Source organism: Anser anser (genome assembly GCF_964211835.1).
Source record: "Anser anser genome assembly, chromosome: 1".
In the NCBI taxonomy this organism is placed as follows: Eukaryota; Metazoa; Chordata; class Aves; order Anseriformes; family Anatidae; genus Anser; species Anser anser.
This window is the reverse complement of record NC_139720.1, coordinates 27398560-27414891: the sequence shown is the minus strand read 5'-3', so window position 1 is coordinate 27414891 and position 16332 is coordinate 27398560. Positions and strand designations below refer to the sequence as shown.

Sequence of the window (16332 nt, the reverse complement as noted above, 5' to 3'; positions counted from 1 at the left end):
ACAGAGAGCTCAGTCTGCTGGGAAGAAATAAGGGCCGGACTCTCTTGATAAGAATCATGCTAAAGGCCATGATTCCTGTGTTGAAAGAAATGATAGGAAACATTTAGCTAACGAAATTCAGATTAGTGAGATATCAACAGAGAGTTTTTGAAGTTGCTTGTTGTTAAGTGTAAAACATATCTGACAAACGGCTGTCATCAGCACTGATTCATAAATCAGTCTGCAGCTTGCAGCTAACAATTCTGCTCATATCGTCCTCATTTTCCTGAAGTATAAGATGTTATGCAGTACTCTGAAACAGTCCAATACAATTTGTAGATTATAGGATGGGTTCATGCTTGGAGGTTTTCTGGTGATGTTGGCTGTAAGAGGTCTGCTTGGGACACCAGGAGCCCAGTGCCCTGAAGATTGGCTGAAGATTCTGCAGCTCCTTTAAGAGCCTAGTGATCCTAAAAGGACTCAAAATGGGTGCCACAGGGGGTAAACACTGACCTATTGTTGATTCTGAACCTGAGCTTCTGATTTTAATCATTGCATTCGTTTTCACAACCAGAGGTCTGCTCTGTGAGCCCTAATATTCAGTGCACACACTGTGCACTCAGTACACACATTTCTAGGTGTGTGCAAATGAGGGCATCAGTATTCACACACAAGGCTAGATATCGGTTTTAACATCGTCTTATTTTATTTTTCAGATGAATTTTAAAGCCAATCTTCAATCCAAAGTTGTACTCATATGCTTCAGATGAGATTCATTTTGGACTTGTGGGCAGCAGAAAGTGACAGTAAGTAGTTCTGTGCTGGGTTTTCTCTTTTGGTGATTATTTTGTAAGGTTTGGAAATGGTACAGTAGAGCTTCCAAATCAGCAGGTATATAATGACTGTTTTAAACTAAGCAGAAACAGGGGCTTGTGCTATAAAGTTGTAATCATCTGCAAAAATGTAGATGTTGAACATTGAAGGACCTACGGTAAGCCTTCATTAGCATGTCAAAGTGTGTATGGTTGTTCAGAGAAATGAAGTTTAGATGGTTTTCCACCAGCGTAGCCATCAGTGTATGATAGTGTGGGGTGATGATGGAAGCTGCACAGTTCTGGGTTCCTCCACAAAACTAAATTCATCCCTGCTCTTCTGGTTGTTAAGTAAGTACAGTACGTCTAATAAAAACAAAATTCTTACCTGTACAATTTTAACCTCATATAGTACAGCTACTCCATTAGCTTACAGACTGCCAACAAGAAAGCTATTAGATTAGAATTAGTATCACTTGGTGGCTTTCCATGTTTGAGAAGAACAAAGATCCCTGCCCTTTTTGAGTATGCCATCAAGAAAGATGCTAGCATCTTCTAGCAGTGCTATCAGACACATTCACACTGTGACTCCTATTTTTTGAAAAAATTAGTTTAGTTTAAAAGCATGAAGGCCTTGTTTGTATCCTCTACAATGTGGAGAGAGAATAGCAATGAAATGGCAAGGCTCTGTCGGACACTCAGAAGACATCCTCTCCAGATCTCCTTTACAGTGAGCTTTTTACTTTAGGTCTTTGAGCTACAGAAAAGATAAGAGGTGACAGAAGCTGCTGTCACTTTCGGTTGACAGTGCTTTGCCAGGTCAGTGGCTTCAAGCTCGTGGGGGAGCACTCAAGCTTTGCAGGTGCCAGGGGTGAAGTTGAGACCCTTTGCTGTCTCAACCTATTTCTTCAGTGAAGCAGGGTTCACCTGCTCTGGTGGAAATTTTGCTGCACCTGGATCGCTGTTCTCATACTTTCAAAAGTACTTCCACCTCCAGGTGTTGGTGAGAACTGGAGACCTCCTGTAGCCAAAGGGAGTACGTTTTGTTACAGCTATGCCATGACTGTGTTACAAGGGTCAACAACGTGATCATAGTTTGTGGGATATGCATATCATATTTTTAACTTCTGTTATACACAATCCAGTGTTTTGCTGCTGTTACAGCTGGCAGACTTTCAAAAAATGTTGTGTAAAATGGAAAGCTTGCAAAAAAACTTTCTTTCCAAGCTCATAAAGGAATATTTTGCTTCTGTGTTTCATTAGAAGGCAAAGGTTCAGAAAGTTGTCCATATAGCTGGAAAAAGCCTTGTATACTTTAGGGACAAGAGCAGGAGAACTTATGAAAAGAAGGGCCACTCTGTGAGTTGCTTTCCATCTGTATCATTTTTTAACCCTTTTCTTATGATGAAAGACAAAATCTGAGTGGGGAGCAGTGAGCCGTTTGATCTTTAACGCTCCACAGATGGTAATTTGTAGATCTTCCTTATGACCAGGTACCATCTTCTGTCCATAGCAGTAGGGATTCACAGTCAAAGGTATTTCTAGGCCATCTCTGACCCACATTTTTAAATTTCATAGCATTCAGTAGGTCAGTATTGAAGAAAGGGGCCTGCTTAGAGCCTCAGTATTTTTCATAAGGCAGCAACATCAGTATTATTTATTAACTTCAGAATTCATGAAAGGTATTTCAGGTTAACATAAAAAAAAAGCTTTTACATGAAGTTAGAAAAGCTCTATACATTTGCCTAGCCAGGGCTATAGTTCTTCAGCAGAACTTCACATGTGAACTCATGGCAAATGCAGCTTTCATTTCATTCTTAACAGGGGATAGACAAATCAGGTAGCTTTTTATCATCTCCCCTCCAGTGGATACCAACCACCTATGCTTAAAATTAATTTTTTTTTAAATCTTTTAAACATGAGTACCTTGGGGGTCCGTGGCAACCCTATAAATCACAGCCTATTTGCCTTCTTAAAGAACTTTTTCTTTTTTCCAAGCAGTTAATGAAGGAAACATCATTCAGAAATCAAGATGTTCTCTCTGCCAGGCAATATCCTCTGCTACCTTGCTGATCATCTCATTCCTGCTACAGAAAATGACAATGTGGAGTTGAGGTGAGTCCATAGTGAAATGTTTTATTTATATATAAGCAAGAGCCTTGGATCTCTTCAACTAGGTACCAGTGTTTGCAGTCTGTCTTTCCTAAACACCCTGCCAAAGGGAGGAAAGTTTCACCAGAAGACAATGCCATGCACCTAAGCTGAACTTTCCTTCTGAACTGCTCTGTGCACGTTACCTGCACCCAACAAAGCTGCTTCAAAGAAGTTTGTTTTTTTCTCAGAATGGAAGTTCAAAGCCAAATAGCCTCAAGAATCAGTAGCCAGATTCGGTATTCCAATAGCTGCTGTTGTATTTTTTCCATCCAAAATAGCTTGAGATAAATCAAAATATTCTGCAGCAACTTTTTAATTTCATTGTAATTGTAAATTAAAAAGCTAGCTGCAAATTAGTTTCTGCAGTACTGAAATAATTCACAATTATCATTTCAGCTTTTCTGCTTCATAAAACATGCATTTTCACATGCTTTGCTATGATCAGTTACCTAAAAATATGGGAATTCCTACAGAGCTGGAGTTCCCTTCTACAGCCTGCCTCAGAGCTGGCTCTTAAAATGTGAAGGATAAGAAAAAATCTTTGCACAGATCCCTCTCTCCAGAAGGCACCTCTTTGGGGAACCTTGTGTGAACAAAGCTAACACTGTTAGGCAGTCCTGGAACTGAAAAAAAAAAAATCAAAAAAACTTGCAGTACAGAATCATGGAACCACAGAATGGCTGAGGTTGGCAGGGACCTCTGGAGGCCATCTGGTCCAACCCCCTGCTCAAGCAGGGACACCCAGAGCAGGCTGCCCAGGACCATGTCCAGGTGGCATTTGAAGATCTCCAAGGAGACTCCATGACCTCTCTGGGCAGCCTGTGCCAGTGCCAGTCACCCACACATACAGAAGTGCTGCCTGGTCCTCAGAGGGAACCTCCTGTGTGCCAGTTTGTGCCCATTGCCTCTTGTCCTGACACGAGGCACCACTGAATAGAGTATGGCTCTATCTTCCTTGCATCCTGTAAATGATGAAATGTATGTTTCATGTATTTATAAAATCCTGGTTGCCATAGTTCCACTGACTTTGGCTGGAGCAGTTCTGAACTTTGTGTGAGCATATGCAGTTCCAACCTCACATCTAGCTTTGGAGAACGGAGCATCCTCCACCACGCACTAGGCACTACCTGCAGGGATCCTCTTCAAGAAAAGTCGAAGGCATCCCCTACCGTGCCAAACAGACTTGGACCTGCCTGGGATAGACTTCCACTTTCAGAATTGAGATATTTCTCTGGAAAACATAAGTAATGTAGCAAATCTTTTAAATCTCTGTGATTCAGAGGAGGATAAATTCTACCCCCTGTGTGCATTTGCGCATTAGTAGCTACATGGGCTTTCACAGTGTCTAGTGAGGGGGTATTGTGTGGCACAGAACATCTGCCACGCAGCGCCCTGCATCTCTCACTAGAGGCACACTGCTGTCTGGTGTCCCGTGCTTGCCAGGTCCAAGCCAAGCCACCTGGAGCTGCTGTAGGAAATGAGGATAAGGCCTTTCCCTCTCGCACCTCAATGCTAACCACTTCTGGTAAACAACTGACCCATACAGATAGCCCGTTTCAGGAGTCACTGGAAATAGGCAATAACCCTCTTAACTAAGGCTGAGGAGAAAAGAAAATCCAGGCTTTACTGGTAGGAAAGGTGTATATCACGGAGCGTGGGGAGGGGGGCTTATAAATGAACAGCAGCCTTCTCAGAAAGTATTAAATTATTGTGAAGAGCTGCTGGCAGCCCTGCGTACTGAGATGGATAAAAATCAGAGTCGGAGCTGGGATGTGTCATAAGGAATTTTATTACAAGATTTCTGGCTATCAGTGTCAGAATTTTGATTGGCTTCTCAATGGAAAAAAAAAAAAAAGAAAAAAATAATGTTATTGATGTAGAATTAATGTTGTTTTAATTAGAAATAGTGGTTTAATTAAAAATGATGGCTAACTGTTCATTGTAAAAGTGCCATGATTGTTATACTCTAACAAAATATTTGTGCTTGAAAGTGGATAATACGAGAACAACACCTGCTTTTTACAAGGCACCTTTTATCAGTAGATCTCATTAGTATGACCCACTATGAATAGGATAATCTTACAAAAGCACTTGGAAATGTTTATTAAACATTAATGAGTTCTGTCCACAGCCCTTGGGGGGAAAAACATGCTCTTGTAACAATTTGCCAGTTGGATAAACTAAGGCAGGTGGTTTATGCCAATTATTAGAGGTCAACACAGAAAAATAGCACCTCGTGCACCTCGAATGCACTTGTCCTCATCGAACAGCTTCCGCACTCTTTGCATTTGTACTTTATTGAATTGAATTTACAAAGACTCTTCTAAAACGCTGCTGCCACAGCTGCAGGCAAGGTAGCATCTGGAAAAATATGCAATAATACACTTATTAGATATGAATACATTCAAAATACGAGGCAGGCATCATGGCTCTGTAGAAAGTCCATCTTCAGAGCCACTGGAGTTTGGACGTAGGTTATAAAGCGGAAAGATGAATTAACTGCTGAGAACAGAAACTTCCGTTCCATATCCACCTCCTTATTTCATCCCATATTCCTCCTTTTGTTGTTTGTTTACAAAAAAAATCAACATATTAATGGAAAACAATAGTCTGTCACCCAAGCTCAAATGGCAGTGGGTTAGCGACAATCCTCTGCGTGATCTCTTACATCTGGAATCTGGTTATAAATCAGAGCCACTGGCGGTTATCCCATTTTACTGCTGTACAACAATGCGGGTAGAAAGTCTTTTCAGACTTATTTTTTCAATAAACAGCGAGAGGCAGAGCATGGGGATGCCTACGTGCGTGCCAATCTGGAAGAAGCCCTCCCTGAGGAGCAGCTTGTCTGAGCACTGCTGCTCACGGCGGGGATGGTGGTGGGGCTGCGGCACGGGACCCGCATGGGGCTCTTCTGCATGGCCCCACGGCCCTGCTGACTGCTCCACACGCATATCAGCAGGCAGATTGCTCAGTGGTTTGCAAAACCATCCTGATGAGGATTTTCAGTCTCTTCCAATCCATAAATTATGTTTTCAGAGACACTATTTAAGTGGAGCTAACAAGCTGTGTTGCTATCGGCCAGTCTGCAAAAATGCTGAAGCGTTGTTTGACAAGCAGGAGTGGTGACATTTCTGAAGGATAGTCACAACATTAGTTATTTAATATTGTACAGAAGTCAAAGACTCTTCCCTGAGCAGGGATATTTCTGTCACAGATTCAGCATACTAAATACTGAATACTGACAGGATTACTAGCAGCTAAAAGTGAGAACTAATTGACATTTTGGACACTACAGTAGGGGTCTAGTAAGCAAACCTTGTCGAAGTTTTGTTGAATATTCAGATACAGATGCTAAGCTGAGAACATAAGCAGCAAGTGATTAAAAAGGTAAATACTATTCAATTATAGTCTCAGTAGTTATGTTTTTCTGGTTATTTTTAAATCTACCTAAGGAGCAAATATTCATGATGTGATTTTTAAAACACAGTTCAATTAAACATAAATTGATTAATTTTAATCTTCGAGGAGCTTTAGGTAATTGTTTGAGATAATGAAATGAACATGTAAAATACTTAGAGGTTTGTAGTCACTGCAGTCCTCTTCTCTGGGAAGCAAAAATCTACATTCTTGTCTATGTGGGACAGAATACCCTAATAAATGAACACCACCCAAAAGGTTCATCTGTTCTCTCCAAGTCTGTACAGTAAATATGTTTGTTTGGTTTTTGGTTGGGATTTTTTTTTTTCAGAAGATGTCATGGTCCTTTAAGTAGTTGGACACGTGCTTATTTTCTAGCCCCACTATACATTTATTACTTTTTACTCCGTGTGGAACCACGTGCAGAACCACCAAGGCACCTTCAGAGACACATAACTGCACCTGCTGCTGGCAGCCCAGCAGCTGCACCGCTGTCTGTCAGCTCACAAATGCAGAACCCATGCAGGATCCAGGAAAAAGCTGACTTGTCCACGCTGATGAAAGTCATCTAGGTTTTTAAAGCAAATTGCATCTTTGAACTTGAGATTTGATCACATCATGAAGGGTTAGCAAGTGTAGGAGCTAACACCGCAGTTTCTATTCTCACTTTTCAGAGTAGGACTGCCAGTTTGTTTATCTTCAGTCAGCCAATTCTAGCTCTTTAATTCAAAGGGAGATCTTACATGATATAGTCATGTGTAACAAAGGAAGACAGACTGCCTTCATGATAGGTGAACCTGTTAGTTTACCTATCAGAATAGCAATCAAAATGAATACTGTAGATGAGCAGCCTCCAGAAATATCCTGAAGGCATGAGAAGGTTATTTTTTCCTGGACACAATATAATTACATAATACCACTATGAGAAAGACGATTGTTGTATTCAAATTATCCTGGCAGCTGTAGATTTCCTACAATAGCTTTATTAATGCAATCAGAAAATAATGCTCCAAGTCATCTTGAAAGCCCATAGCCCAATTCAGCCATGGCTTTCATCCCGTTGACATCAAAAGAATCAGTCAGTGAGTGTTGTCTGCTCCATCAGTCTCACGGGAGCAGAAGGGAGAGACAAAAGATATATGAGGTATCCTGGAAGACACAATGGCTTGTTTTTAGGACAAAGTCAGGCAACATCCCTAAACCCCATTGATCACTCTTTACTTGACCCAAAACTTTGCAAAGCTGCAAACTCTTGGCTTCCACTAACCAAAGAACTCTTCTTTTGCCACTGGGTTTTTTTAAAAAGGGGGTCAGATAGAAGTGAGCACAGGGACGTTAGGAAGTGAGAATACCTCACCAAGCAACTCAGCTGAGATGGAAAACACAAGTTTAACGGAGATCATAAATGCATAAAGCATTTCAGACTATGACACAAGGCCCAGACAATCATTTTGTTATAGGTGGAAAATCATTGATTCTTATCAAGGAAGCAAAACTGGAACTGAGCATAGTGTACCTCAACACATTTTAAATTCACAGTGTGGAGAGAAGGAAATTTCTCCCCGTTTTCATTTCTCTCCCCATTCTTGCTAGCTTAGGTAGCTGACTGAAAAAAAAATAAAAAAATAAAAAAAATAATCAGAGACGAACTCAAGGAAATCAGAGAGTTAGGCTAAAGAGTTCAAAAGCATGAGAGAGTCCCACTTGGGCAAACAGCGGCATGAGTGATCTGAAGAGCAGGCTGAACGTGGGAGAGGAAGGTAACTGGAAATGCAATGCTAGAACCTGCTGCTGCCGCAGGGCAACTGGAGCAACGCTGCAGGCTATGAGTTAATATATTTACTTATTTATTTATTTAAACAATAATCTAACAACATATCACATGAACAAGAACAGAGGCAGAAAAATAGATAACATTCAAGAAGCAGTCAGACTGAGCTCTAACAAAATAGTACCCAAGGAGTTAAGAAAAAAATCCATCCTATGCAATACCTTTGGGTCCCAATACCTTGGAAAAATCAGTCTGAAGTTGTTTGAAAGCAACTGTGGATAGTGTGTAATGCTCAGTAGTTTCAGGCAATAAAGTATCCTGCAGGTTAACTACACAACAGGAGAGTCTGAGCACACAGAAGCAGGTGGTCAGTTCATGTTTTTCAATTTCCATTGTGCTCAGCACTTTGTATATGCATATCTCAAGTGCAGTCATTTATAATGTCATAAGCATAAGTTTAAAACAAAACCATTCTTCTACTGCAGCACCGACCAGCTCTCTGACAGAATTAGCATAGCTCCTTGAAAGGGGAGACTGGTTAATGATATGCAAACTCTTCTTATTATACTGGTTTCTGACAGTTTTTTTTTTCTTTTTTTTTTGTGAGAACTGGCCATTTACCGGACAACATTTCATGTTTTTCAAAAAGCAGATTACCAGAAATCTAATTATGTTTTTTTTTTTCCTTAAAGCAGATTACCAGAAATCTAAATCATCTTTTTATTTTTTATTTTTTTCCTTAAAAAAAACAAACACAAAACAGTTCAAGATTGTCCCTGTGGTGGTTCATGAGAGCTTTAGCTGTCTCCAGTCCCCTCTGTTGGCCAGGTTTTCTAGCTGGGCTAGATATCATATAATGAGTCCTGCAGCAGGTCAGTAACAGGGAAAAAACCACCAAGGGAGGAGCGGTTTGTTTAAGAAGCCCACACAACTGAAGATTTTGGAGCGTGAAGCGTGCAGACTATTGCTCTCATGAGACACTTGAGGTATCAAAACAAAACCATTTTCAATTGAAAACATGAGCTTCATTTTTCATCATAAAGCAGAATTTTCATTAAGAAAAATTATTTCCGAGCAGCTCCAAAAACAACAGTCCAGTGGCAAACACAGTTCAATGGCTTATTAAAACCAAAGTGCGGAATTTGCATGTTATGAGATTGGGGCACATCCAGGATCTTCTCGGAAAAAAAGAACCAGGGGACCTTTGCTAATCATTAACAGCCATAGATGCCAGTGATAACACCTCGTCCAAAACCTGTTACCTCCAAAACACTGCACCTCCCTAAGACCTGGTGAAGTAGGAAACCAGGAGGGGTTCAGGGGAATCTCAGCAACTAATAAATGTTTATTTTTGCCAGAACTCCTTTCCTTCGCCATCAAGCAAATGATTCAACGTGCATACCTCCTTCTCTATCTGCATTATGATGGAACAGCCCTTCCTACATCTGATTGCCGCTGTTATCAGCGAGCACTGAATCACAGACAAGGTGCATGTTAGCAAGGAAGGTGTCAGACATTTTCTGAACTGAAGCGGCTCCCCAAAGCACGTGTTTGAAAACCCAAATGAGTGAAGGACAGCCAATCGAAGTAGTTTAAGGTCATTAAAAAGCTCTTGTTCCTTAACACCAGGCAGCTGTGGTTGTTTACTGCCATCAGTTTATTGGCAGCTGTGAACTCGTAAAGGCTCTCAGAAAGCAGGCACTAGCTTAGGGTCATATCGAAGTATCTTAATGAAGATTTTCCTACAAAATATTTGCTACCCAAGGGCTGTAACATTCAGGACCTTCTTTTCAGCACTCTCAGAGAGTATGTGAGGATGGCACGAAATGACACAGCACCTAGTAGCAGAAGGTGGGTGAGCACCCCGAGGGCAAGCACACCGAGCTGGATCTGGCCCCACCGGCTGGCACCCTGCCGGAGCACTGCCGTCTGTAGAGGGCTGCGGACAGACAGGCGGCGGGGATGGACAAATGGACAAAACAGCTGGGAGTCTGTCTGTCATTGCCATGACAGACTGAATGTGTCAGCAGCCCTGGGACGGGGAAAGGCTGACCGGGTGCCTCAAGGAAGGGTCAGATAACAGAGACAGTGGCTTGCCAAGAGTAGAAGCTTGATCCAAAGAGGAAAGCCTCTAATAGCTGGTCAAATCTGCATAATAGGTCAAAAATCTGCAGGAAAAGTCCCCCATTAAAGGATTACAGTTGCAGAGCTGTCTAACAGGGGGATATGTGAGCCTTACAACATTGCCATTCACTAAACTTCCTATTACTTTTTCTAGGCTTTTTCAAGCTTTCGAGACAGATGTTCTAACAGAAGTTCTGTACTTAAAGAAACAAACAAAGGGAAAAAAAAAAGGAAATGAGAAAAGGTGGGAAAAAAAGAGGTTAAAATTACCAATAATTCATTTCTAAGCCCTCTGGTGTTTGCTGAGTTGAATTTTTTAAGCAGAAATTATGAAGATGATAATATACTAATAGTTTATAGTGCTTAGTTCTATCTTTTTATATTCAGTCTGCCTTAGACCTAAGAAGATCTGTTAGATTCAGGCTCCTTTCACAGGAGGCCAGGCCTGGGCAAGGGCGTGTGGCTGAAAGAGCAGGCTAGGCACTTAGGTAGCCATTCTCCTGCACGCCTCTGAAGCAGTGTGCTGCATGTCACTCAGCCGTGCACGCCCTTACCTCCTCAGGGAAGAGCAGAGTTCTGGAAAATTCACTTTATTTGCAAACGCGCATGGAGCAGATCAGCCAGGCACAGCACAGAGAAATATTAGTTGGACACAGGCTGTCACGGCTCCTTGCATCTACCTATGACAACCATAATAAATACAACACTTAGGTGAAATTGCTGACTCCCTCGTCTTTTGGTTTTAAAATACAATAGTGATATCGACTTCAGATCTTGCCCGATTTACTTTAATTTGAGCCAGGCCTCTACAGAAAGCTGTTGCCCGGGTAACAAATGCCGCGCACCATAATAAGGCAAATTGCTGTTGAAATAAATAGTAATTACAGCCCCGGTTTCAAGAGTATTATCTTTCTTTTTATTTTCAGCTGGCCTCAGGCAAGGCTGCAGGCGCTGGCTTTGCTGGGAGTGGGAGCGTGCACCCCTTCCCGGCCCCTGCTGCAGCTCTGGTCGTGTGTGTATAGATGCCTTCCAAACGATATTTATTTCCTCAAGGGTACCTCGGTACTGAGCGTAAACACCAGGAGCAAGAGCCGCTGCTGTTTGGGCTCAGCATCTCTCAGCAGCGTGCTCACAGAAGCACCACCAGCCTCAGCACACCCAGGACCTCGCGGCCTTTCTGCGGCACCCCGCGGAGCCGTGCCCTGCCCTCGGCCTTGTGCACCAGCTCCCTCCCCTGAGCGCGGGGCTTGCCCCGCATACGTGGCTCTCCAGCCCATAGCTCGGTGACTCACAGACAAGCATGAGCTTGAAGGAGGGCAACGAGTGACTAATGCTGTCGTGCCTAGCATTGATGTATTTGCGCTCAGAAGGTATTTGCACTGGAAAAGCAGATGTGGAAGGGAATCTGGGTGGGTGCTCTCATTTTTTCCCTTCTTCAACAGTTTTTGGTTGAGTGTAGCCCTCTCATCATGTATCACAACCAGCCCTGGACCAGCCACAGGAGCACCCCTGCAGGGACACGGGGAGGTCTGTGTGGGGTAGCACCAACCACAAGAAGCACACCGTCACCCCCCCGGGATCCCCACAGCCCCACCACCCTACGTTCCACCTTGCTCTGTAGTCATCAGGGACCTGAGCAAGAAAAACAACTGCTGAGTGGATGCGTGAGGAGAAAACTGCCATGAGACCACAGGAGAGATGCCGTCACCCCATCACAGCTGGGAGCTGTCAGCAAACACATCTGCTGGCAAGGGGTATAGAGCCTCCCTGCTTAGACCTGGTGCCCACAGCGTGTAAGAAGGATGCTCACTCAGGTTTTCACTCCACGCAGCAGCTCCTGTGCCATCTGCAGATGGGGACTGATGCTCCCCAGTGTCCCTCTGCAGGGAGTGGGGAGCAGAAGACAATCCTTCTATTCAGCTATAGAAGGTGTCTGTCCAGAAAGAGGAATTGCAAGTCCTCCCCTAAATATACTTGCTAGATTCTACTGGCACCAGATTTACTGGGCTGTAATGAATTTTAAAAAAACAAGCTGCAGTTCTCCAAGGCTGACAGAGCTCATAAGTGGTGGTACTGTCTTTAAACATTCTTCAACTTAATGATCTTCCTGTGATTTCCCTGGTGTTTCCACCTCTGTCATATGTTTGCTGCATAGACCTTACAGCCATTCTGCCTGATAAACTACCATAGATCCCAAATTAATAACAGTGGTGTGACAGCAGCCAGGGAAGTGAAAGGATATGGAAAATAAATGTTAAAAATGTCACTTTGTTTAGGAGAAGCTTAAGTGAGGGTGGACTTGGCTTGGGGTGGAAGGGGTAAGGCCAGTCATCCCCTTGGCTTCTGCTCCAGCCTCGGAAGGAGCTGGAGTCCATGGGGAGACCCCTGAGCAATCACGTCTTTGCATGGCTCAGATTTGGTCCAGGCTCCTTTCAGATGGAGCCAGAAGCACATTGTGTGCATCCTCACACGCCTATTCCTGGTAAGACCTGCACACCTCTTTGGAAATTCAATAGGAGCTTTGAAAGCAAACTGAGCTGCAGCGGTAGACACTGTGGTGTAACCTCTGGGCTTCTTCCCAGGCAGTGTGTGCTCGGTCAGACTCTAAAAGCACATTGAAAATAAAAGGATCAGCCATGGAAAGTGAATTTTCACCTACTTTGGCTACTTTTTGAGACTTCCAAAAATGTGCAGAACACAGATTCATTGCTCCATTGAGAAAGAATGACATTTGCTACAGCTATCAGCCCAGCTTGCTTAATGAGCCCTGAAAGTACTTAAAATGTGCTGGTTTGTGCACGCATGCATGCATGTCCTGGAGGGCAGGGAGGCAGAGGGAACCAGAGACTTCTTATCAGAAAACACAGCCTGTTTTTTTACGGAGTTTGACACACACAATCTTATCTAATTATTCAGAACATTTAACATCACCTAACTCCAGATAAGGATCTCTTTCCTCCTCCACTGCCCTCTCTTTGCTGAAACTTAATACACAGCGACTAACACGGCACAAAACCGTCTCACTGAGCTTGGAGATGCAAGACGACAACTCGTGACCTTTGCCATTGATCGCCAGCCAAGTTACATACGTCGAGGAGTCTCGGCAGGCCAACATTTGTCACCGCTCTGACAGTGAAATACGGCTCAGCCCATTGTTCTGCAGAAGTGCAACAGCAGCCTCAGCCCCCGGCTGGTGGCAACGAGGGGCAGCTTGCTGGATATCGCCCGGTGTTCCCCGGGAGACCCTGATGTGCTGTGCACCCTGGATAATCTGTTGGGCCTGGGAGAGGACACAGCCATCGGGGCTGTGGGAGAGCTTGGAACATCTCTGGAAACCGGGAGCTCCGGCACTGCCAGCTCTGAAAGGGTGAACAAATGTCATGCTTTGAGAAAGGCTATTATAGCTTGGAAGAATAAAAACCCTTCCCCACCAGGGCCCTGTATTTCTGCAGTAGGCTGCTGCTTATGAATCCTGTGCTCTCCAAACTGGGGGTTGTTGACTCTCTCCTGTGCACATTTCGTTTAGCCAAGGGAAAGAAACTCTGAATCAGACTGTTTACTTGGGTGTAGCTGCTCTTCCACTGTGCTGGCCAAATTTGCCTTGTAGGCTTAGAAAAATAGCTAAAGGCCAACCAAGCTGCCAGACAGCTATTCTTCATCATTTGGTGGCCACAACTGAATGGGTACAATTGCGAGGACATTTTGCACCGTGTGAAATAGGCGTGCATGCAGACCAAGCAACTGGACGCTTAATCTGATTTCTGCTGTGTGGGAAAGCTTTTTGCCTCCAATTACTGTCTTCACGATAGGATCTGAGTGTTCTGACTCCTAAATTAATGTCCTTCAAAGCATTTAATGATGGAGATGCAGCTAAAAAAACTCGTGCCTTTCCACATTTCTGCAGATGAGTATACCAGAACACCTACATTTTGGCAACACTGAACTCAATGAGCACGCATCTGTCATTTAAATCTAGTAGCACTACTCCATACCTAGTCCCAGAATATGGTGGTCCTTGCCCGTCACTGAGGACTGACTTGACAACTGAAAATACCACAGAAACCATGCTGTGATAAAGACGTGGGGATACCCCATTAGTTGATGGAGATACCCTATTAATTTTCTGATTTAAAAAGCATCTGCCACTATTTGGGATGGCAACAGTCCTTTTCTGTTAACTGAAGTAAAACTGCGAGCCATATGGAGACAGATCCCAACTTTCCAAGGTTTCCAGGCTCCCAGGCCACCAGGCAGTACTCTGAAGTGGTGCCTTCCTATTTTTTAACATCCTAGGCTGCCAGGTTTATCTCACTTCTGATTCCATATTTAAAAGTGTAGCAGCTGATATGCTCTGGTAAAAGAATAAAAACATTAATTCTAAGTACAAATATTTGTACTTCTGCTTCTAAGCACTATGGTATTTGACACTGCTCGAATTAAAGCCCCGAGTGTTAATCCGAGGCTCTCGTAGCAGCAATATGAATACAGGTTTTCTTCTTTGTTTTCCCAGTAACCTTAACCATTCCCTATCTAGAAACAAAAATTCTTCCCTAGGATGCCTCCATGATTTCTGGCTCTTCAAAGGACTATTGCTCTGGTAAATCCAGTAAGAACTCTCTTGTCGCATTTATAAGACTGACCATTTCTCTTTTTTGTGTTTAGCAACATATCATTTCAGAATGAGGAAGAAAGGGGTTTGTTCGGTGCAGTATTTTTCTGTTTTGGTCATTGATCTTAAAAATATATATATTATTAATTATGGTTTTTTTGTGTTTTTTTTTTTTTAATCATGTTATTATTTGTAAACTCTAAAATCAGTTCAGTAGATTAGTACCCCTAAAAATTTGACTGTAGAGCAGCAGCCAGGAGAATATAATGAATACTGTGTCATGTAGACAGAGGGGTCCACCCAGCCCACTACTCCGTCTGACAACACGTTACATCAGAGGCCTAGGAAAGGGCATAAAACAAGCACACGCTAATGCATCCTCAGCCCCAGCAATTTGAAGGTGCTGAGCTTCAGTTTGCATATCACAGACCTTGGTGGGTTTGTCTTGCTTGTTTTTTTTTCAGGAGGGAAAAGTCATGCATAAGACTAGAAAATACACTGAGGAAATGAGATAAATATCAGAACTCTGCTAAAGTCAATAGATTTACATTTGAATAAAACCGGTAGAAGGAGAAAAATAAAGGTACGTTTTAAAACAGACTATGGATAGGCAGAATAAATTGTCTTGACTGAAATCAACAGGAATACGTCATGGTAATGTTTTATCCATCTCTGAGCCAATTCCCAGCTTCAGAATGTAAACTCTAATTACTCTATACTTTTCTTCCATAATGTTGAACTGCACTCTTCTATTTCATTTCATTTCAGCACTTTAGGGGTGTTTTATCACATAAACAGTAAGACTATAGCCGTGCAGTATACGTTTTCATTTCTGTTTGAAAGCAAGCTAATATATCTTGGATATAATGCACGTCGTATGAGAAATAAATAAGATTTCTATTCATGTGCTTTGTGGGTAGGGGTCATGGTAGGAAAGCCAAACCACCTCAGAGAAGGTAGTCGGCTGACTCCAGCCTTCCCTGGACATGGAGATGCCCTGGTGGTGTGTAACACCCCTTACCAGGCAAGCTGGCCAGTTCTGAAGAGTGGGTGCAATGGCCCCAGCATTTCCACCAAGCATGTGCTGGATGCTCATGAGAAAACAGGGAAGCAGTGAGTGCACATAGCTTGTAACTCAGCCTTGGGACCTTTGAAAAAGTTCAGAGGGGCAGGCAAGAAGCCTGGGAGCCAGCGATGGGACAGTCTGGAAGGTGGCCATGCAGATGGGACCTGACTGAGAGACCTCTGCCATCTCCTGTGCCAGGAGACTCTGGAGGACTACCTGCAATCCACCTCTTTCTGATAATATGGTTGATTACTGTCTCGCCCTTGCTTTTGAGGCTTATCCAAACAAGCAGGGAGATGCCAGCAAGAATAAAGGATCATGTTACAATGGATCTGACACAAAAATGTATGTTTTTTTGGACACAACACAAATGTATATTTTTACTATCATAGTACAAAAT

At 43.0% G+C, this 16332-nt stretch overlaps 1 long non-coding RNA gene across 1 annotated transcript; it reads left to right on the top strand.

Annotated features, from left to right (window-relative positions):
- The first annotated feature begins 2940 nt into the window (after positions 1–2940).
- On the top strand, positions 2941–16044 carry LOC310882045. Its single transcript, XR_014572792.1, has 3 exons — positions 2941–9984; positions 10412–10501; positions 11184–16044. It is a non-coding gene; the product is annotated as an uncharacterized lncRNA (long non-coding RNA).
- Positions 16045–16332: the final 288 nt, after the last annotated feature.